The sequence below is a fragment of the Arachis hypogaea genome, chromosome 20 (genome assembly GCF_003086295.3).
Source record: "Arachis hypogaea cultivar Tifrunner chromosome 20, arahy.Tifrunner.gnm2.J5K5, whole genome shotgun sequence".
NCBI lineage: Eukaryota > Viridiplantae > Streptophyta > Magnoliopsida > Fabales > Fabaceae > Arachis > Arachis hypogaea.
The window spans coordinates 34,217,906-34,241,485 of record NC_092055.1 but is presented as its reverse complement, the minus strand read 5'-3'; the positions used below and the strand labels follow the sequence as shown (position 1 = coordinate 34,241,485).

Here is a 23,580-nt window from a genome sequence, read left to right as displayed (position 1 = left end):
CCTATTCCAGCATGATCGAGAACCGACAGATGAATAGCCGTGCCTTGACAGGGTGCGTTGATCATTTTCACTGAGAGGATAAGATGAAGCCATTGACAAGGGTGATGCCTCCAGACGATTAGCCGTGCCGTGACAAGGCATTGGATCATTTTTCCGAGAGATGACCGAAAGTAGCCGTTGACAATGGTGATGTATCACATAAAGCCAGCCATGGAAAGGAGTAAGACTGATTGGATGAAGATAGTAGGAAAGCAGAGGTTTAGAGGAACGAAAAGCATCTCCATTCGCTTATCTGAAATTCCTACCAATGATTTACATAAGTACCTCTATCCCTATTCTATTATTTATTAATTTCGAAAACTCCATTATCAATTTATATCTGCCTAACTGAGATTTGCAAGGTGACCATAGCTTGCTTCATACCAACAATCTCCGTGGGATTCGACCCTTACTCACGTAAGGTATTACTTGGACGACCCAGTGCACTTGCTGGTTAGTTACACGGAGTTGTGAACCATGGTCTTGGCACCATGTTTTTGGCGCCATTACCAGGGAAAGAAAGAGCAATGAATCTTACATAATTAAAGTGTAATCACGATTCCGCGTACCAAGTTTTTGGCGCCGTTGCCGGGGATTGTTTGAGTTTGGACAACTAACGGTTCATCCTGTTGCTCAGATTAGGTAATTTTCTTTTTATTTTATTTTCAAAAATTTTTCAAAAATCTTTCAAAAAAATTTTTCTCATATGTTTTCGAAAAATAAAAATGTTTTCAAAAATAAATTATTCTATGGCTTCAAAATTTTTAAGAATGAATTCTAGTGTTTCATGAAGCATGTGAAGCCTGGCTGGCTGTAAAGCCATGTCTAATTCCTTTGGGAATGAGTATGTCAGGCATGTCATGTCTGAATTACATGCTGAAACTTGGCTGGCCATTGGCCATGTCTAATTCCTGGACTGAAGCTTTAGACTAAGAATGCAAGATTCCTGGAATTCATATTAAAAATTTTGGAATCCTTATTTTTTCTTTTTCAAATAATTTTCAAAAAAAAAAATATCCAAAAAAAAAAAAAAATTTTGAAAATCATAAATATCAAAAATATTTTTCTGTTTCTTGTTTGAGTCTTGAGTCATGTTATAAGTTTGGTGTCAATTGCATGTGCATCTTGCATTTTTTTCGAAAATTCATGCATTCATAGTGTTCTTCATGATCTTCAAGTTGTTCTTGGTAAGTCTTCTTGTTTGATCTTGATGATTTTTTGTTTTGTGTCTTTTCATATTTATCATATGCATTCTTGAATTCTTAGTGTCTAAGCATTAAAGAATTCTAAGTTTGGTGTCTTGCATGTTTTCTTTGCATTAAAAATTTTTCAAAAATATGTTCTTGATGTTCATCTTGACATTCAAAGTGTTCTTGGTGTTCATCTTGACATTCATATCATTCATACATGCATTCATTGTGTTGATTCAAAATTTTCATGCATTGAGTCTTTTTGTTATTTTTCTCTCTCATCATAAAAATTCAAAAATCAAAAAAATATCTTTCCCTTTTTCTCTCATCAAATTCAAAAATTTGGATTGACTTTTTCAAAAATTTTTAAAAATCAAGTTGTTTCTTATGAGTCAAATCAAATTTTCAATTTGAAAATCCTATCTTTTTCAAAATCTTTTTCAAAAATCAAATATTTTTCAAAATTCTTAGTTATTTTCGAAAATTCCAAAAATATTTTTCAAAAATCTTTTTCTTATTTTTATACCAAATTTTCGAAAATAACAATAACAATTAATGTTTTGATTCAAAAATTTCAAGTTTGTTACTTGCTTGTTAAGAAAGATTCAAACTTTGAGTTCTAGAATCATATCTTGTGATTTCTTGTGAATCAAGTCATTAATTGTGATTTTAAAAATCAAATCTTTTTTCAAAAACTAATTTCTATCATATCTTTTCAAAAATATCTTCTCATCTTATCTTTTTCAAAAAGTTGGTTTCAAAATATCTTTTCTAACCTCCTAACTTCTTATCTTTTCAAAATTTGTTTCAACTAACTAACTAACTTTTTGTTTGATTCTTAACTTTTTCAAAACTACCTAACTAACTCCCTCTCTCTAATTTTCGAAAATATCTTCCCTCTTTTTCAAAATTTCTTTTTAATTAACTAATTATTCTAATTTTTTATTTTAATTTTCGAAAAAAAAAATTTTACTAACCTTTTTCAAAAACTATTCTCAAAAAAATCACTAACTCTTTTTCAAAAATTGTTTTCGAAAATTCACTTCCCCCTCTCATCTTCTTCTAGTTGTTTATTGATATACTAACATCTTTCCTTCAACTCACCAAAAATCCGAACCCCCTCTCTCTCTGAGTTCAGATTTTCTTTTCTTCTTTTCTTCTACTCACATAAGGGAGCCTTTGTGCTTGGGCAAAAAGGATCCATACTATTATTATTTTTTCTGTGCCCTCTTCTTTGTCATATGAGCAGGAGCAAGGATAAGAACATTCTTGTGGAAGCAGATCCAGAACCTGAAAGGACTCTGAAGAGAAAATTAAGAGAAGCTAAATTACAACAATCCAGAGATAACCTTTCAGAAATTTTCGAACAGGAAGAGGAGATGGCAGCCGAAAATAATAATAATGTAAGGAAGATGCTTGGTGACTTCACTGCACCTAATTCTAATTTACATGGAAGAAGCATCTGCATTCCTGCCATTGGAGCAAATAACTTTGAGCTGAAACCTCAATTAGTTTCTCTGATGCAGCAGAACTGCAAGTTTCATGGACTTCCATCTGAAGATCCTTTTTAGTTCTTAACTGAATTCTTGCAGATATGTGATACTGTTAAGACTAATGGAGTAGATCCTGAAGTCTACAGGCTCATGCTTTTCCCTTTTGCTGTAAGAGACAGAGCTAGATTATGGTTGGATTCTCAACCTAAAGATAGCCTGAACTCTTGGGATAAGCTGGTCACGGCTTTCTTAGCCAAGTTCTTTCCTCCTCAAAAGCTGAGCAAGCTTAGAGTGGATGTTTAAACTTTCAAACAGAAAGAAGGTGAATCCCTCTATGAAGCTTGGGAAAGATACAAATAGCTGACCAAAAAGTGTCCTTCTGACATGCTTTCAGAATGGACCATCCTGGATATATTCTATGATGGTTTATCTGAGCTATCAAAGATGTCACTGGACACTTCTGCAGGTGGATCCATTCACCTAAAGAAAACGCCTGCAGAAGCTCAAGAACTCATTGACATGGTTGCTAATAACCAGTTCATGTACACTTCTGAAAGGAATCTTGTGAGCAATGGGACGCCTATGAAGAAGGGAGTTCTTGAAGTTGATACTCTGAATGCCATATTGGCTCAGAATAAAATATTGACTCAGCAAGTCAATATGATCTCTCAGAGTCTGCATGGAATGCAAGCTGCATCCAACAGTACTCAAGAGGCATCTTCTGAAGAAGAAGCTTATGATCCTGAAAACCCTGCAATAGCAGAGGTAAATTATTTAGGTGAACCTTATGGAAACACCTATAACTCATCATGGAGAAATCATCCAAATTTCTCATGGAAGGATCAAAAGCCTCAACAAGGCTTTAATAATGGTGGAAGAAACAGGTTCAACAATAATAAACCTTTTCCATCATCCACTCTGCAACAGACAGAGAACTCTGAACAAAATACTTCTAATTTAACAAACTTAGTCTCTGATCTGTCCAAGGCCACTGTGAGTTTCATGAATGAAACAAGGTCTTCCATTAGAAATTTGGAAGCACAAGTGGGCCAGCTGAGTAAAAGGATCACTGAAATCCCTCCCAGTACTCTCCCAAGCAATACAGAAGAGAATCCAAAAGGAGAGTGCAAGGCCATTGACATAAGCAAAATGGCTGAACCCAATGAGGGAGAGGAGGACGTGAATCCCAAGGAGGAAGACCTCCTGGGACGTCCAGTGATCAATAAGGAGCTTCCCTCTAAGGAACCAAAGGACTCTGAGGCTCATCTAGAGACCATAGAGATTCCATTGAACCTCCTTATGCCCTTCATGAGCTCTGATGAGTATTCCTCTTCTGAAGAGAATGAGGATGTTACTGAAGAGCAAACTGCCAAGTTTCTTGGTGCAATCATGAAGCTGAATGCCAAATTATTTGGCATTGATACTTGGGAAGTTGAACCTCCCTTGTTCATCAATGAACTAAGTGATTTGGATCAACTGACATTGCCTCAGAAGAGATAGGATCCTGGAAAGTTCATAATACCCTGTACCATAGGCACCATGATCTTTAAGGCTCTGTGTGACCTTGGTTCAGGAATAAACCTCATGCCCCTCTCTGTAATAGAGAAACTGGGAATCTATGGGGTGCAAGCTGCTAAAATCTCATTAGAGATGGCAGACAGTTCAAGAAAACAGGCTTATGGACAAGTAGAGGACGTGTTAGTAAAGGTTGAAGGCCTTTACATCCCTGCTGATTTCATAGTCTTGGATACTGGAAAGGAAGAGGATGAATCCATCATCCTAGGAAGACCTTTCCTGGCCACAACAAGAGCTGTGATTGATGTTGACAGAGGTGAAATGGTCCTTCAATGGAATGAGGACTCCCTTGTGTTTAAAACTCAAGGATCTCCCTCTGCATCCATGGAGAGGAAGCAGAAAAAGCTTCTCTCAAAGCAGGGTCAAACAAAGCCCCCACAGTCAAACTCTAAGTTTGGTGTTGGGAGGCCACAACCAAACTCTAAGTTTGGTGTTGAACTCCCATATCCAAACTCTATGTTTGGTGTTGGAGAGTCTCAACAATGCTCTGAACATCTGTGAGGCTCCATGAGAGCCCACTGTCAAGCTATTGACATTAAAGAAGCGCTTGTTGGGAGGCAACCCAATTTTTATTTATCTAACAATATTTTTCTTAGTTATATGTCTTTATAGGTTCATAATCATGTGGAGTCACAAAATAAATATAAAAATTGAAAACGGAATCAAAAACAGCAGAAGAAAAATCACACCCTGGAGGAGCATCTGCCTGGCGTTCAACGCCAGAACAGAGCATGGTTCTGGCGCTGAACGCCCAGAACAAGCATGGTTCTGGCGTTCAACGCCAGAAATGGCAACAAATGGGCGTTGAACGCCCAAAATGGGCACCAACCTGGCGCTGAATGCCCAGAGTTGTGTGCAAGGGCATTTTACATGCCTAATGGGTGCAGGGATGTAAATCCTTGACACCTCCGGATCTGTGGACACCACAGGATCACCTCAAGATCTGTGGACACCACAGGATCATCTCAGGATCTGTGAAACCTCACAGGATCCCTACCCATCTCCTCCATATCTTCTTCTTTTTCTTCTTCTATTCTTTCTTCTTTTGCTCGATGGCGAGCAACATTCTAAGTTTGGTGTGGTAAAAGCATAAGCTTTTTGTTTTTCCATTACCATTGATGGCACCTAAGGCCAGAGAAACCTCTAGAAAGAGGAAAGGGAAGACAAAAGCTTCCATCAAGGGTCTATAGCTCAGTGGTAGAACATTTGACTGCAAATCAAGAGATCCCTGAGATACCTCAGGGGATACATTTTCTTCCACACAATTATTGGAAGCAACTAAGGGTGGAACATCAAGAGCACTCCATCATCATTCATGAAATTAGAGAAGATCAAAAAAGCAATGAGGGAGGAGCAACAAAGACAAGGAAGAGACGTAGAAGAGCTCAAGGACATCATTGGTTCCTCAAGAAGGAAACACCACCATCACTAAGGTGGATTCATTCCTTGTTCTTATTTCTTCTGCTTTTCGTTTTTTTCTATGTTATGTGCCTAATTGTGTTTGTGTCTTCATTACATGATCATTAGTAGTTAGTAACTTTGTCTTAAAGTTATGAATGTCCTATGAATCGATCACCTCTCTTAAAATAAAAACTGTTTTAATTCAAAAGAACAAGAAGTACATGAGTTTCGAATTTATCCTTGAACTTAGTTTAATTATATTGATGTGGTGACAATGCTTCTTGTTTTCTGAATGAATGCTTGAACAGTGCATATGTCTTTTGAAGTTGTTGTTTAAGAATGTTAAATATGTTGGCTCTTGAAAGAATGATGACTAGGAGACATGTTATTTGATAATCTGAAAAATCATAAAAATGATTCTTGAAGCAAGAAAAAGCAGCAAAGAACAAAGCTTGCAGAAAAAAAAATAGGCAAAAAAAAAAAGAAAGAGAAAAAGCAAGCAGAAAAAGCCAAAAGCTCTTAAAACCAAGAGGCAAGAGCAAAAAGCCAATAACCCTTAAAACCAAAAGGCAAGGGCAAATAAAAAGGATCCCAAGGCTTTGAGCATCAGTGGATAGGAGGGCCTAACGGAATAAAATCCTGGTCTAAGCGGCTAAACCAAGCTGTCCCTAACCATGTGCTTGTGGCGTGTGGGTGTCAAGTGAAAACTTGAGACTGAGCGGTTAAAGTCAAGGTCCAAAGCAAAAGAAGAGTGTGCTTAAGAACCCTGGACACCTCTAATTGGGGACTTTAGCAAAGCTGAGTCACAATCTGAAAAGGTTCACCCAATTATGTGTCTGTGGCATTTATGTATCCGGTGGTAATACTGGAAAACAAAGTGCTTAGGGCCACGACCAAGACTCATAAAGAAGCTGTGTTCAAGAATCATCATATTGAACTAGGAGAATCAATAACACTATCTAAACTCTGAGTTCCTATAGAAGCCAATCATTCTGAACCTCAATGGATAGAGTGAGATGCCAAAACTATTCAAGAGACAAAAAGCTATAAGTCCCGCTCATTTGATTGGAGCTATGTTTCATTGATAGTTTGGAATTTATAGTATATTCTCTTCTTTTTATCCTACTTGATTTTCAGTTGCTTGGGGACAAGCAACAATTTAAGTTTGGTGTTGTGATGAGCGGATAATTTATACGCTTTTTGACATTGTTTTTAGTATGTTTTTAGTAGAATCTAGTTACTTTTAGGGATATTTTCATTAGTTTTTATGTTAAATTCACATTTCTGGACTTTACTATGATTTTGTGTGTTTTTCTGTGATTTCAGGTATTTTCTGACTGAAATTGAGGGACTTGAGCAGAAATCAGATTCAGAGGTTGAAGAAGGACTGCTGATGCTGTTGGATTCTGACCTCCCTGCACTCAAAGTGGATTTTCTGGAGCTACAGAACTCGAAATGGCGCGCTTTCAATTGCGTTGGAAAGTAGACATCCAGGGATTTTCAGCAATATATAATAGTCTATACTTTAGCCAAGAATAGACGACATAAACTGGCGTTCAACGCCAGCTTTCTGCCCAAATCTGGTGTCCAGCGCCAGAAAAGGAGCCAAAACCAGAGTTGAACGCCCAAACTGGCACAAAAGCTGGCGTTCAACTCCAAGAAGGACCTCTACACGTGCAACACTCAAGCTCAGCCCAAGCACACACCAAGTGGGCCCTGGAAGTGGATTTATGCATCAATTACTTACTCATGTAAACCCTAGTGACTAGTTTATTATAAATAGGACCTTTTACTATTGTATTAGACATCTTTGGACGCCTGGTTCTTAGATAAGAGGGGCTGGCCATTCGGCCATGCCTGGACCTTTCACTTATGTATTTTTAACGGTAGAGTTTCTACACTCCATAGATTAAGGTGTGGAGCTCTGCTGTTCCTCAAAGATTAATGCAAAGTACTACTGTTTTCTATTCAATTCATCTTATTTTGCTTCTAAGATATTCATTCACACTTCAACCTGAATGTGATGAACGTGACAATCATTATCATTCCCTATGAACGCGTGCCTGACAACCACTTCCGTTCTACCTTCGACTGAATGAGTATCTCTTAGATATCCTAACCAGAATCTTCGTGGCGTAAGCTAGAATGATGGCGGCATTCAAGAGAATCTGGAAGGTCTAAACATTGTTTGTGGTATTCCGAGTAGGATTCAATGATTGGATGACTGTGATGAGCTCCAAACTCGCGATTGCAGGGCGTTAGTGACAGACGCAAAAGGATAGTAAATCCTATTCCAGCATGATCGAGAACCGACAGATGAATAGCCGTGCCGTGACAGGGTGCGTTGATCATTTTCACTGAGAGGATAAGATGAAGCCATTGACAAGGGTGATGCCTCCAGACGATTAGCCGTGCCGTGACAGGGCATTGGATCATTTTCCCGAGAGATGACCGAAAGTAGCCGTTGACAATGGTGATGTATCACATAAAGCCAGCCATGGAAAGGAGTAAGACTGATTGGATGAAGATAGTAGGAAAGCAGAGGTTTAGAGGAATGAAAAGCATCTCCATTCGCTTATCTGAAATTCCTACCAATGATTTACATAAGTACCTCTATCCCAATGATTTGCAAGATGACCATAGCTTGCTTCATACCAACAATCTCCGTGGGATTCGACCCTTACTCACGTAAGGTATTACTTGGATGACCCAGTGCACTTGCTGGTTAGTTACACGGAGTTGTGAACCATGGTCTTGGCTCCATATTTTTGGCGCCATTACCAGGGAAAGAAAGAGCAATGAATCTTACATAATTATAGTGTAATCACGATTCCGCGTACCACTAACTTAAGCATCGGAGTCTCTTGCAGGTACCCCCACCCTCCGGTGACCAAGGATCAGAAGTGCCGCCAGTCCAACAAGTCGGACACGACAGCTCCGGTCGCCACCCCCTGCCGTACCCGTCATCTCTGACCAGTACAGAAGATCTCGTCCGAGATCGACCTACAGTTTCAGGTAACCCTCGGAACATTGGCGCCGTTGCCGGGGAACCTGGAAGTCATCCCATCACCATGGCGGATGACCATGACAACGATCACGATTCAGATCTAGAAGATAGAACACCGCACAAAAATGCAGACACTACGCTGAAAGATACCCCTGAATCTAACGGAGACAAAAACTCATCAAATCCGGGAGTAATAGAAGCGCTTCAAGATCGTTTAAAGCAACTTGAAAAAGAAAGCTAGCATCAACGAGAAGTTGGCAAGGATCTACAGAGAGAGGTAAGGCGACGTCAAGAATTAGAAGATAAACTCCTACAACTCGAAGCCGATCTCAAAGCAAAAGCTACCCGGACCACCCCTGAAGACAATTCACGCAAAGATCAAGATCCATTCACTAGGGAAATCATGAAAACTAAATTTCCTAAGGACTTCAAACTCCCGAATATGACTTTGTATGATGGTACTATAGATCCCAACCATCACCTCAGCAACTTCAGAAGTAGAATGTACTTCACCGACGCCTCAGATGCCGTTCGCTGTAAAGCTTTTCCAACGACTCTCACGAAGACAGCAATTAGATGGTTCGAAAACCTACCTCCAAAGTCTATCTCAAGCTTTGACGACCTAGCCAAAAAATTTCTGGCCAGATTCTCCATCCAAAAAGACAAGGCTAAGCACGCCCCCAGTCTACTAGGGATCAAGCAAGGAGATCAGGAAAGCCTTCGCAACTACATGGAAAGATTCAACAAAACATGCCTAGATATACAAAGCTTGCCAACAGAGGCTGCCATCATGGGCCTCATCAATGGCCTATGAGAGGGACCTTTTAGCCAATCTATATCAAAGAAATACCCCACATCTCTAGATGAAGTACAAGAGCGAGCGGAGAAATACATCAACATGGAAGAAAACTCTCGGTTAGGAGAAACCTCAAAGTCCGGATTCCCCTACCGAGACAAAGATAAGGAGTCCAAAAAGAAGGAAGATCGACAAGGGGAAAAAGTTAAAAAATATCATAATTACACCCCCCTTCGGGTGTCTCTTGTGGATGTGTACAAGGAAGTCTGCCACACAGAAAAAATACCCCCAGCTCGACCACTCAAAGGCAAAAAAGGAGGAGGAAACCGAAACGAGTATTGTGAATACCATCGTGTCCGTGGACATTCCACCAACGAATGCTTCGATCTAAAAAATGTCATTGAAACGTTAGTGAGAGAAGGAAAACTAGATTGGTATTTGGCCACCCGAGACGATGAGCAAAGAAAAAGAATAAGGAATGAGGAGGTCGGACGAACTGAACGATCACCTCGTACGCCAGAAAGACATGTTCATATGATACACGGAGGATTTGCAGGAGGAGGAATCTCCAAATCATCCCGCAAAAGATATCTTAAAGAAGTATATCATGTCGAAGGAAAGGAGGAAGCACCCGACATCCATGCAATTACGTTCACCAAAGAAGACGCATCCAGTATCATCCCAGGACTCGACGATCCCATGTTCATCACCATCATACTGGCAAACACCAATCTCCACCGCACACTAATAGACCAAGGGAGCTCCACCGACATCTTATTCAAAACTGCCTTCTACAAGCTCGGCTTAGAAGAAAAGGAGCTTAAAGCATACCCGAACAGCCTGTTCAGACTGGGAGATACCCCAGTACAACCACTGGGATACGTGGCACTACATACAGCCTTCGGAAAAGGGAACCAATCCAGAACACTCAAGATAGACTACATCGTGATCGACTGATGAGCGGATATTTTATACGCTTTTTGGGGTTAATTTCATATAGTTTTTAGTATGTTTTAGTTAGTTTTTAGTTTATTTTCATTAGTTTTTAGGAAAAATTCATATTTCTGGACTTTACTATGAGTTGTATATTTTTCTGTAATTTCAGATACTTTTCTGGCTGAAATTGAGGGAGCTGAGCAAAAATCTGATTCAGGCTGAAAAAGGACTGCTGATGCTGTTGGATTCTGACCTCCCTGCACTCAAAGTGGATTTTCTGGAGCTATAGAACTTGAAATGGCGTGCTTCAAATTTCGTTGGAAAGTAGACATCCAGGGCTTTCCAGAAATATATAATAGTCCATACTTCGCTCAAGGATAGACGACGTAAACTGGCGTTCAAAGCCAGTTCTCTGCCCAATTCTGGCGTCCAGCGCCAGAAAAGGATTAAAAGTTGGAGTTCAACGCCAGAAATGGATCCAAACCTGGCGTTGAACGCCCAAAATGGCCTTATGCACGTGAATTGCTTAAGTCTCAGCCCCAGCACACACCAAGTGGGCCCCAGAAGTGGATCTCTATACCATCTGTTATAGTTTACTCAATTTCTGTAAACCTAGGCTACTAGTTTAGTATTTAAACAACTTTTAGAGACTTATTTTGTATCTCATGACATTTTATATCTAAACTTTGTACTCTTTGACGGTATGAGTCTCTAAACTCCATTGTTGGGGGTGAGGAGCTCTGCTGTGTCTCAATGAATTAATGCAAGTATTTCTGTTTTCTATTCAAACATACGTGTTCCTATCTAAGATATCCATTCGCGCCTAACTATGGAGAAGGTGATGATCAGTGACATTCATCACCTTCCTTAATCCATGAACGTGTGTCTGACAACCACCTCCGTTCTACATCAGATTGAATGAATATCTCTTAGATTCCTTAATCAGAATCTCCGTGGTATAAGCTAGATTGATGGCGGCATTCATGAGAATCCGGAAAGTCTAAACCTTGTCTGTGGTATTCCGAGTAGGATTCAGGGATTGAATGACTGTGACGAGCTTCAAACTCGCGAGTGCTGGGCGTAGTGACAGACGTAAAAGGAGGGTGAATCCTATTACAGCATGATCGGGAACCTCAGATGATTAGCGGTGCTGTGACAGAGCATTTGGACCATTTTCACAAGAGGAGGGGATGTAACCATTGACAACGGTGATGCCCTAACACACAGCTTGCCATAGAAGGACGTGCGTGCGTGAATCAGAGAACAGAGGAAAGCAGAGATTCAGAAGACAAAGCATCTCCAAAACTCCAACATATTCTCCACTACTGCATAACAAGTAACTTTTAACCCATGCTCTCTTGTTCATTCGTAATTCAACTGATAAATATAATTGACTTCCTGACTAAGAATTGCAAGGTAACCATAGATTGCTTCAAACCAACAATCTCCGTGGGATTCGACTCTTACTCACATAAGGTATTACTTGGACGACCCAGTGCACTTGCTGGTTAGTGGTACGAGTTGTGAAAAGTGTGATTCACAATTCGTGCACCAAGTTTTTGGCGCCGTTGCCGGGGATTGTTCGTGTTTGAAAAACTGAAGGTTTATTTTATTTCTTAGAATAGGAAAATTTTTCTTTTTGGTTTAGAGTCTCTTATTATTGTTCTTGGTTAAAAATATCCTTCTTCAAAACAAGTGTTACATTTACTGCTCAATTGGTTAGAGTGTTGGTCTGAGTCCGTGGCAGTTTGGTATACTTTTCTTTTAAAAATCTTTTTCAAAAATAATTTTTATATTAAATCTAGTGCCAAACTTTAAGTTTGGTGTTTTCTTGTTGATTTTTCTGTGTTTTTCGAAAATTTTAGCTTGGTTTTCTAAAAATTTTAAGTTTGGTGTTCTTTCTTCATGTGCTTGTGTTTTTGTGAGTCTTCAAAGTGTTCTTGAGTTTTCCTTGTGTCGTGATCTTAAAATTTTAAGTTTGGTGTTCCTTGGTGTTTTTCCTCCAAAATTTTTGAAAACAAGGAGCATTAGATTTAGCAATTTTGAGTCTCGTGCTATTTTAGTGTTTTTCTCTTTCCTCACTAAATTCAAAAATATATTTTCTCTCTAATTTTAAAACAAATTTTCGAAAATCATTTTAAGAAAAAAAAATTTAAAATCTTTTCCAAATCATATCTTTTTCAAAACTTCCTTACCACTTTCACTCCCCTCATTTTTTTCGAAAATCTTCACCTATTTTTATTTATTTTATTTTAATTTATTTTATTTTTGAAATAAATAAATAAATAAATAAATAAATAAATAAATAAATAAATAAATAAATAAATAAATAAATAAATAAATAAATAAAAATAAAAATATTATTTTTTACATCATCTCCCTTTCTCCATCATGGATCTAAGTGGAAATGAACAGTCCAGGAGGACTCTGGGGTCATATTCTAACCCATCTACTGCTTCATATGGGAGTAGCATCTGCATACCCTCCATTGGAGTCAGTAGCTTTGAGTTAAATCCTCAGCTCATTATCATGGTGCAGCAAAGTTGCCAGTATTCCGGTCTTCCACAGGAAGAACCTACAGAGTTTCTGGCACAGTTTCTACAGATTGCTGACACAGTACATGATAAAGAAATAGATCAGGATGTCTACAGACTATTACTGTTTCCATTTGCTGTAAAAGATCAAGCTAAGAGGTGGTTGAATAACCAACCTAAGGCCAGCATAAGGACATGGAAACAGCTGACAGAAAAATTCCTGAATCAATACTTTCCCCCAAAACGGATGACACAGCTAAGGCTAGACATCCAAGGCTTTAAACAAGGAGATAGTGAATCTCTTTATGATGCCTGGGAGAGATACAGAGAAATGCTATGAAAATGCCCTTCTGAAATATTTTCAGAGTGGGTTCAGTTAGACATCTTCTATTATGGGCTTGCTGAAGGAGCTCAGATGTCTCTAGATTACTCAGCTGGTGGATCTATCCACATGAGAAAGACAATTGAAGAAGCTCAAGAGCTCATTGATACAGTTGCCAGGAATCAGCATCTGTACCTAAGCAGTGACCCTTCCATGAAAGAAGAGGTTAAAACAGTAACTGCTGAACTCAGTCCTGTAAAACAAGCTGCTGAATTCAATCAGCAATTGGACTTTCTAACAAAGCAGTTAGCCGAATTCAAAGATAGACTACAAGAGATAAGGATGGCTAATATACATATGGACGAACAGTTTAAGCAAACAAAGCAGCAGCTGTCAAGGCAAATAACAGAAGAATACCAATTAGTTCAACTAAGAAGTGGGAAAACATTAAATACCCCACCTCAAGGCAGCAAAAAGCCGAGAAATGAGCAAACCACCCAAAATTCACCTGAGGACAGTAAGAGCCTAGGGAAAAGTAATTCTGGAACTAAAACGCTAGAAATTTGGTGGAAGGCTGGCGCTGAACGCCCAGACCATGATCAGGACTGGCGTTCAACGCCAGAAACAAGGCAGGACTGGCGTTCAACGCCAGAAATAGGCAAGGATCTGGCGTTGAACGCCCAAAATGGGCAAGATCTGGCGCTGAACGCCCAAAATGGGCACAGTTCTGGCGTTCAGACGCCAGGAACAGACAAGGAGTTGGCATCTAACGTCACTCCAGTCTCTAACTCTGGCACTCAATTTCCAGTGAGGGATCAGACACACACAAATGCTGAAAGCAACCCCTCTAAAAAGGCTTCTTCAACCACTTCTGTAGGCTATAAACCTGCAGCAACTAAGGTTGAAGAATATAAAGCCAAGATACCTTATCCTCAAAAACTCCGGAAAGAGGAGCAGGATAAGCAATTTGCTCGCTTTGCAGATTATCTCAGGACTCTTGAAATAAAAGATTCCATTTGCAGAAGCACTTGAGCAAATACCTTTTTATGCCAAGTTCATGAAAGAGATCTTGAGTCATAAAAAGGATTGGAGAGAAACAGAAAGAGTTCTCCTCACTGAAGAATGCAGTGCAGTCATTCTGAAAAGCTTTCCTGAGAAGCTCAAAGACCCTGGGAGTTTTCTGATACCATGCATATTAGAAGGTCAATGCACCAAGACAACTTTATGCGATCTTGGGGCAAGCATCAACCTAATACCTGTATCCACTATCAGAAAGCTTGGCTTAACTGAAGAAGTTAAACCAACCAGGATATGTCTCTAACTTGCTGATGGCTCCACTAAATACCCATCAGGCGTGATTGAAGACATGATTGTCAGAGTTGGGCCATTCGCCTTTCCCACTGACTTTGTTGTGCTGGAAATGGAGGAGCACAAGAGTGCTACTCTCATTCTAGGAAGACCCTTCCTGGCAACTGGACGATCCCTCATTGACGTCCAACAGGGGGAAATAACCCTGAGAGTCAATGATGATGAGTTTAAGTTGAACGCTGTCAAAGCCATGCAGCATCCTGACACATCAAAAGACTGCATGAAAGTTGATCTCATTGACTCTTTGGTAGAAGAGATCAACATGGCTGAGAGTCTCGAATCAGAGTTGGAAAACATCTTTAAAGATGCTCAGCCTGATTTAGAAGAGTCAGAGGACATGAAAGAGCCTCTGAAAATTCTTCTGGAAGAAGAAAAACCTCCTAAACCCGAGCTCAAGCCATTACCACCATCCTTGAAATATGCATTTCTGGGAGAAGGTGACACTTTTCCAGTGATCATAAGCTCTGCCTTAAATTCACAGGAAGAGGAAGCACTTATTCAAGTGCTAAGGACACATAAGACAGCTCTTGGGTGGTCCATAGGTGACCTTAAGGGCATAAGCCCAGCTAGATGCATGCACAACATCTTATTGGAGGATAATGCTAAACCAGTGGTTCAACCACAGAGGCGGCTAAATCCAGCCATGAAAGAAGTGGTGCAGAAAGAGGTCACCAAACTACTAGAGGATGGGATTATTTATCCTATTTCTGATAGCCCCTGGGTGAGCCCTGTCCAAGTCGTCCCAAAAAAGGGAGGCATGACAGTGATTCATAATGAAAAAAATGAACTGGTTCCTACAAGAACAGTTACAGGGTGGCGCATGTGTATTGTCTACAGAAGGCTCAATACAGCCACCAGAAAGGATCATTTTCCTTTACCATTCATAGACCAGATGCTAGAAAGACTAGCAGGTCATGATTATTACTGCTTTTTGGACAGCTACTCAGGCTATAACCATATTGCAGTAGATCCTCAGGATCAAGAGAAAATAGCATTCACATGTCCATCTGGAGTGTTTGCTTATAGAAGGATGCCATTTGGGCTATGTAATGCGCCTGCAACCTTCCAGAGATGCATGCTCTCTATTTTCTCTGATATGGTGGAAAAATTTATGGAAGTCTTCATGGATGACTTCTCAGTATATGGAGACTCATTCAGCTCCTGTCTTGATCACCTGAAACTTGTTCTGAAAAGATGCCAAGAGACCAACCTAGTTTTAAACTGGGAAAAATGTCACTTCATGGTGACTGAAGGGATAGTTCTTGGGCATAAAATCTCAAACAAGGGAATAGAGGTGGATCAAGCAAAAATAGAGGTAATTGAAAAATTACCACCACCTGCCAATGTTAAGGCAATCAGAAGCTTTCTGGGGCACGCAGGATTCTATAGGAGGTTTATAAAGGATTTTTCAAAAATCACAAAACCTCTAAGCAATCTGCTAGCTGCTGACACGCCATTTGTGTTTGACACAGAGTGCCTGCAGGCGTTTGAAATGCTGAAAGCTAAGCTGGTCACAGCACCAGTTATTTCTGCACCAGACTGGACATTACCATTTGAGCTAATGTGTGATGCCAGTGATCATGCCATTGGTGCAGTGTTGGGACAGAGGCATGACAAGCTTCTGCACGTCATTTATTATGCTAGTCGCGTTCTAAATGATGCCCAGAAAAATTACACAACCACAGAAAAAGAATTACTTACAGTGGTTTACGCCATTGACAAGTTCAGATCATACTTAGTAGGATCAAAAGTGATTGTGTATACTGATCATGCTGCTCTTAAATATCTACTCACAAAGCAGGATTCAAAACCCAGGCTCATCAGATGGGTGTTGCTTCTGTAAGAGTTTGATATAGAAATAAGAGACAGAAAAGGGACAGAGAACCAAGTGGCTGATCATCTATCCCGGATAGAGCCAGTAGAAGGACGCCCCTCCCCTTTCTTGAGATCTCTGAGACCTTTCCGGATGAGCATTTATTTGCCATTCAGGAAACACCATGGTTTGCCGATATTGCAAACTATAAAACTGCAAGGTTCATACCCAAGGAATACAACAGGATACAAAAGAAGAAATTAATTACTGATGCAAAGTACTACTTGTGGGATGAACCCTATCTCTTTAAGAGATGTGCAGACGGAATAATCCGTAGGTGTGTGCCTAGAGAAGAGGCACAGAGGATCCTATGGCATTGCCATGGATCTCAATATGGAGGCCATTTCGGAGGTGAGCGAACAGCCACCAAGGTCCTCCAATGTGGCTTCTATTGGCCCACACTCTATAAAGATTCTCGAGAGTTTATACGTAATTGTGACAGTTGCCAAAGAGCTGGTAATCTGCCTCATGGTTACGCCATGCCTCAACAAGGAATCTTGGAAATTGAGTTGTTTGACGTATGGGGGATTGACTTCATGGGACCTTTCCCACCATCATACTCAAACACTTATATTTTGGTGGCAGTTGACTATGTATCAAAATGGGTTGAGGCCATTGCCACACCCACCAATGATACTAAAACAGTGCTGAAGTTCCTCCAGAAATATATCTTTAGCAGGTTTGGTGTCCCGAGAGTACTAATCAGTGATGGGGGCACTCACTTCTGCAATAAACAGCTTTACTCTGCCATGGTTCGGTATGGAATTTGCCACAAGGTGGCTACTCCATATCATCCGCAAACTAATGGGCAAGCTGAAGTCTCTAACAGAGAATTAAAGAGAATCTTAGAACGGACAGTAAGTACCCGTAGAAAGGATTGGGCACGGAGCTTGGATGATGCTCTGTGGGCTTACAGAACAGCATTCAAGACCCCTATAGAGACCTCTCCATACCAACTTGTGTATGGTAAGGCATGTCACCTGCCCGTGGAACTGGAACATAAAGCCTACTGGGCAACCAGATTCCTAAACTTTGATGCCAAATTAACAGGAGAAAAAAGATTGCTCCAGCTAAATGAGCTAGAGGAATTCAGATTCATAGCTTTCGAAAATGCTAAGCTTTATAAAGAGAAATAAAAAAAGTGGCATGACAGAAAGCTGTCATCTAGAATCTTTGAACCAGGACAGAAGGTTCTGCTGTTTAACTCTAGACTCAGGCTATTCCCCGGGAAATTGAAATCCCGGTGGAGGGGACCATACGTGATTACAAGTGTCTCACCATATGGTCATGTAGAGCTTCAAGATATTGATTCTGATAAGAGGTTCATTGTCAATGGACAGAGAATCAAGCACTATCTTGAAGACAACGTTGAGCAAGAGTGCTCAAGGCTGAAGCTAGACTAAAAGCTCAGCAAGGTCCAGCTAAAGACAATAAAGAAGCGTTTGCTGGGAGGCAACCCAGCCATGGGGCATCAATCCTCTAAGCATTTTGCCCTATTTTTATTTTTATTTTTATTTGTTTATATAAAGTTCACTGACACTAAGGTGAGGAATCATTTGTATAAGTCCACAGAGTTACAGAAGGATTCGGCACACAAAACAGAGAAAAAGAGCTCACTGGCAAGAAAACGCCAGTAATGGTAGCAATCTGGGCGTTCAACGCCAGAAATGGGCACCCACTGGGCGTTGAACGCCAGTAATGGCAGCAGCTGGGCGTTGAACGCCCAGGAGAGCAGCATTTGGGCATTGAACGCCCAAAACAGGCAGTGTTTGGGCGTTCAAACGCCAGGATGGCAGGGAGGAGGTAAATTCAATTTTTCTTCATATTTTTCATTTTAATCTTAATTTTCATGTTTCAATTCATGATTTCTTGCATAAACATGTTAAGAACCCTGATTTCTAAAATCCCTAATTTCTAAAAACCCTACCTTAAAAATATCAAATATATCTTAATCCATAAACACAAACCCTCTTTGCAAATCCAATCCAACTCTTTTCAAATCTTTTTAAAAAAAAACAAATCTATCTTTTCAACTAATCAATATCTTTTTCAAAATCTCCAATTTATCTTTTTCAAAAAAAAAAAAAAAATAAAATCTAGATCTATCTTTTTCAAAAATCTTCTCTTATCATATCTTATATCTTATCTTTCCCAAATCAATCTTTTTTTATCATATCTTTATCTCTTTTTTTTCGAAAACCCACCCTCCCTCCCTTTAAATTTGGGTTCGGCCTCCCCCCCTTCCATCAACAATTGCACCTAGCTCTCCTTCTATCCCTCTCCTTTCTTTTCTTTTGCTTGAGGACAAGCAAACCTCTAAGTTTGGTGTGTTTATCCGCGATCACTAAGATCATGGCTCCTAAAGGAAAACAACCCACTCCAAGAGGCAAGAAAGAGAACGTTCCAAAACCACTTTGGAATCAAGGGAAGTTCTTATCTAAAGAACATTCAGACCATTATAACAAAATAATGGGTCTGAGATCAGTGATCCCGGAAGTTAGATTCGATCTGAAAGAAGATGAATATCCGGAGATCCAAGAGCAAATTCGAATCAGGAACTGGGAAGTCCTAGCTAATCCTGAAACGAAAGTGGGAAAGAATATGGTCCAGGAGTTCTATGCTAATATGTGGCAGACTGACAAGCAAAAACTATCTGGAACTGCTTTCTATGAATATCGGACCATGGTCAGAGGAAAGATTGTTCATACCATCCCTGATAAGATCAGAGAGATCTTAAAGCTACCTCAGCTGAAAGATGATCCAGACTCCTTCAACAGGAGAATGATGAGAACAGACAAGGGCCTGGATAAGATTCTAGAGGACATATGTATCCCTGGAGCCAGGTGGACCACCAACACAAAGGGTGTCCCAAATCAACTCAAGAGAGAGGATCTCAAACTAGTCGCCAGATGATGGCTGGACTTTATTGGGCATTCTCTGTTGCCTACTAGCAACCGTTCTGAAGTCACAGTTAAAAGAGCAGTGATGATCCATTGCATCATGATGGAAAAGGAAGTGGAAGTTCATCAGCTGATCTCAGTTGAATTCTACAAAATTGCTAACAAAAATTCTAAAGAGGCCAGGTTGGCTTATCCAAGCGTGATTTCTCTGCTCTGCAAGGACGGCGGGGTAAGAATGGGAATAACTGAGTATATCTCAGTTGAGAAACCAATCACCAAAGCATCAATGGAAAAACAACAAGCGCAGGATGATCCCACCAAGAAGAAAACACAGGAATTTCTCCCAGAAATTCCTCAATCTGAATATTGGGAGTATCTTGAGACGTCTGTCACCAAGATACGGGAAGCTATAGAGCAAATAATAAAAGAACAGAAGGAACACAGTCAAATGCTGACCTATATGTTTAAAGAACAAGAGGAGCAAGGGCGTGACTTAAGGGAATTGAAGCGCTAGAAGTTATCTCTTGAAGAATCAAGCACCCCACGGATCAGAGGAACACCCATTTCCCAGAACAAAGGTTGTTAAATTCCAATTTCTGCTTTAACTCTGTGATAGTGTCGTTATAGAAGTTCACCTTAGGAGTCATATAGTAGTAATTAGTATCTATTTTGATTTTATCTCCAATTAAGCCATAGTTTATTTTTCTCATCATCAGCAAACATGAATAAAATAGTAGATCTTTTGAATAAGAGGCAATAAAATTTCGAGTTTTTAATAAGAGAAATTCTAATTAGTTACATGTGGTGGCAATACTTTCTGTCTTCTGAATGAATGCTTGAACAGTGCATATGTCTTTTGAATTTGTTGTTTAAGACTGTTAAATATGTTGGCTCTTGAAAGAATGGTGAACATGAGATATGTTATTGATAATATGAAAAATCATAAAAATGATTTTTGAAGCAAGAAAAAACAGCAAAAAAAAAAAAAGAAAAGCAGAAAAAGCCAATAGCCCTTAAAACCAAAAGGCAAGGGTAATAAAAAGGATCCCAAGGCTTTGAGCATCAGTGGATAGGAGGGCCTAAGGGAATAAAATCCTGGCCTAAGCGGATAAACCGAGCTGTCCCTAACCATGTGCTTGTGGCGTGAAGGTGTCAAGTGAAAACTTGAGACTGAGCGGTTAAAGTCAAGGTCCAAAGCAGAAAGAAGAGTGTGCTTAAGAACTCTGGACACCTCTAATTGGGGACTTTAGCAAAGCTGAGTCACAATCCAAAGGGTTCACCCAATTATGTGTCTGTGGCATTTATGTATCCGGTGGTAATACTGGAAAACAAAGTGCTTAGGGCCATGGCCAAGACTCATGAAATAGCTGTGTTCAAGAATCATCATACTGAAATAAGAGAATCAATAATACTATCTGAATTCTAAGTTCTTATAGATGCCAATCACTCTGAACTTCAATGGATAAAGTGAGATGCCAAAACTGTTCGGAAGCAAAAAGCTACTAGTCCCGCTCATCTAATTAGAATCTGAGCTTCACTCAAAAACTCTGAAATATTATTACTTCTCAACCTATTAGTCTTCTATTTTATTTGTCTAGTTTCTTGAGGACAAGCAACAGTTTAAGTTTGGTGTTGTGATGAGCGGATATTTTATACGCTTTTTGGGGTTAATTTCATATAGTTTTTAGTATGTTTTAGTTAGTTTTGAGTTTATTTTCATTAGTTTTTAGGAAAAATTCATATTTCTGGACTTTACTATGAGTTGTGTGTTTTTTTGTAATTTCAGGTATTTTTCTGGCTGAAATTGAGGGAGCTGAGCAAAAATCTGATTCAGGCTGAAAAAGGACTGCTGATGCTGTTGGATTCTGACCTCCCTGCACTCAAAGTGAATTTTTCTGGAGCTACAGAACTCGAAATGGCGTGCTTTCAATTGCGTTAGAAAGTAGACATCCAGGGCTTTCCAGCAATATATAATAGTTCATACTTTGCTCAAGGATAGATGACGTAAACTGGCATTCAACGCTAGTTCTCTGCCCAATTCTGGCATCCAGCGCCAGAAAAGGGTTAAAAGTTGGAGTTCAACACCAGAAATGGATCCAAACCTGGCGTTGAACGCCCAAAATGGCCTTATGCACGTGAATTGCTTAAGTCTCAGCCCAGCACACACCAAGTGGGCCCCAGAAGTGGATCTCTATACCATCTATTATAGTTTACTCAATTTCTGTAAACCTAGGCTACTAGTTTAGTATTTAAACAACTTTTAGAGACTTATTTTGTATCTCATGATATTTTAGATCTAAACTTTGTACTCTTTGACGGCATGTGTCTCTAAACTCCATTGTTGGGGGTGAGGAGCTCTGCTGTGTCTCAATGAATTAATGCAAGTATTTCTGTTTTCTATTCAAACATGCGTGTTCCTATCTAAGATATCCATTCGCGCCTAACTTTGGAGAAGGTGATGATCAATGACATTCATCACCTTCCTCAATCCATGAACGTGTGTCTGACAACCACCTCCGTTCTACATCAGATTGAATGAATATCTCTTAGATTCCTTAATCAGAATCTCCGTGGTATAAGCTAGATTGATGGCGGCATTCATGAGAATCCAAAAAGTCTAAACCTTATCTGTGGTATTCCGAGTAGGATTCAGGGATTGAATGACTGTGACGAGCTTCAAACTTGCGAGTGCTGGGCGTAGTGACAGACGTAAAAGGAGGGTGAATCCTATTCCAGCATGATCGGGAACCTCAGATGATTAGCGGTGCTGTGACAGAGAATTTGGACCATTTTCACAAGAGGAGGGGATGTAACCATTGACAACGGTGATGCCCCAACACACAGCTTGCCATAGAAGGACGTGCGTGCATGAATCAGAGAACAGAGGAAAGCAGAGATTCAGAAGACAAAGCATCTCCTAAACTCCAACATATTCTCCACTACTGCATAACAAGTAACTTTTAACCCATGCTCTCTTGTTCATTCGCAATTCAACTGATAAATATAATTGACTTCCTGACTAAGAATTGCAAGGTAACCATAGATTGCTTCAAACCAACAATCTCCGTGGGATTCGACCCTTACTCACGTAAGGTATTACTTGGACGACCCAGTGCACTTGCTTCTACAAAATAACCCAGTGCACTTGCTTCGACTAAACGAGGATTTAACCCAGCTTCTACAAATCGGCAAAGATGAAAACAGAATAATGCAAGAAGTTATTGAAAGTGATCCGGAGAAAGGACCTGACGAGGTCCTAATGGATCGCTAAATAATAACTTAAATGACTGGCCGACGTTAAGAAGTCAGACCAAGTCAAACCAAGTTATAAGTAAACCCTGGAAAGAGTTCTGGCCAACCCTATAAAAGAGGATGAGGATTACAAAAATAACTTAGAAGGGCCCGACATTACAAAGTCGGCCCAAAACATAAAGTTATAGAAGTAATCCCTGAAAGAGACCTGAACAAGGTCCAAGAAAGAGGATTACAAAAATAACTTAGAAAGGCCCGACATGACAAAGTCGGCCCAAAACATAAAGTTATAGAAGTAATCCCTGAAAGAGACCTGAACAAGGTCCAAGAAAGAGGATTATAAAAATAACTTAGAAGGGCCCGACATGACAAAGTCAGCCCAAAACATAAAGTTATAGAAGTAATCCCTGAAAGAGACTTGAACAAGGTCCAAGAAAGAGGATTACAAAAATAACTTAGAAGGGCCCGACATGACAAAATCGGCCCAAAACATAAAGTTATAGAAGTAATCTCTGAAAGAGACCTGAACAAGGTCCAAGAAAGAGGATTACAAAAATAACTTAGAAGGGCCCGACATGACGAAGTCGGCCCGCAAATTATAGAAGTAATCCCTGAAAGAGACTTAAACAAAGTCCAAGAAAAAGGATTACAAAATAATTTGACCCAACATGGCGAAGTCGGTCAACATGAGGAAAGGCCCGACATGACAAAGTCGGCCCAAAACGTAAAGTTATAAAGTAATCCCTGAAAGAGACGTGTACAAGGTCCAAAAAAGAGGATTACAAAAATAACTTAGAAGACGCTAACATTCTCAAAAACCTAGAAAGGTGCCAAGATAAGGGCAAACAAGCATAATATTATAACCAGCTTCAGAAGCCATCAAAGTCAGCCCCA

At 39.8% G+C, this 23,580-nt stretch overlaps 1 non-coding gene across 1 annotated transcript; it reads right to left on the bottom strand.

Moving 5' to 3' along the window:
* Window positions 1-3,004: 3,004 nt before the first annotated feature.
* On the bottom strand, window positions 3,005-3,112 carry LOC112788707 (small nucleolar RNA R71). The gene has a single exon (XR_003196060.1). It is a non-coding gene; the product is annotated as a small nucleolar RNA R71 (small nucleolar RNA).
* Window positions 3,113-23,580: the final 20,468 nt, after the last annotated feature.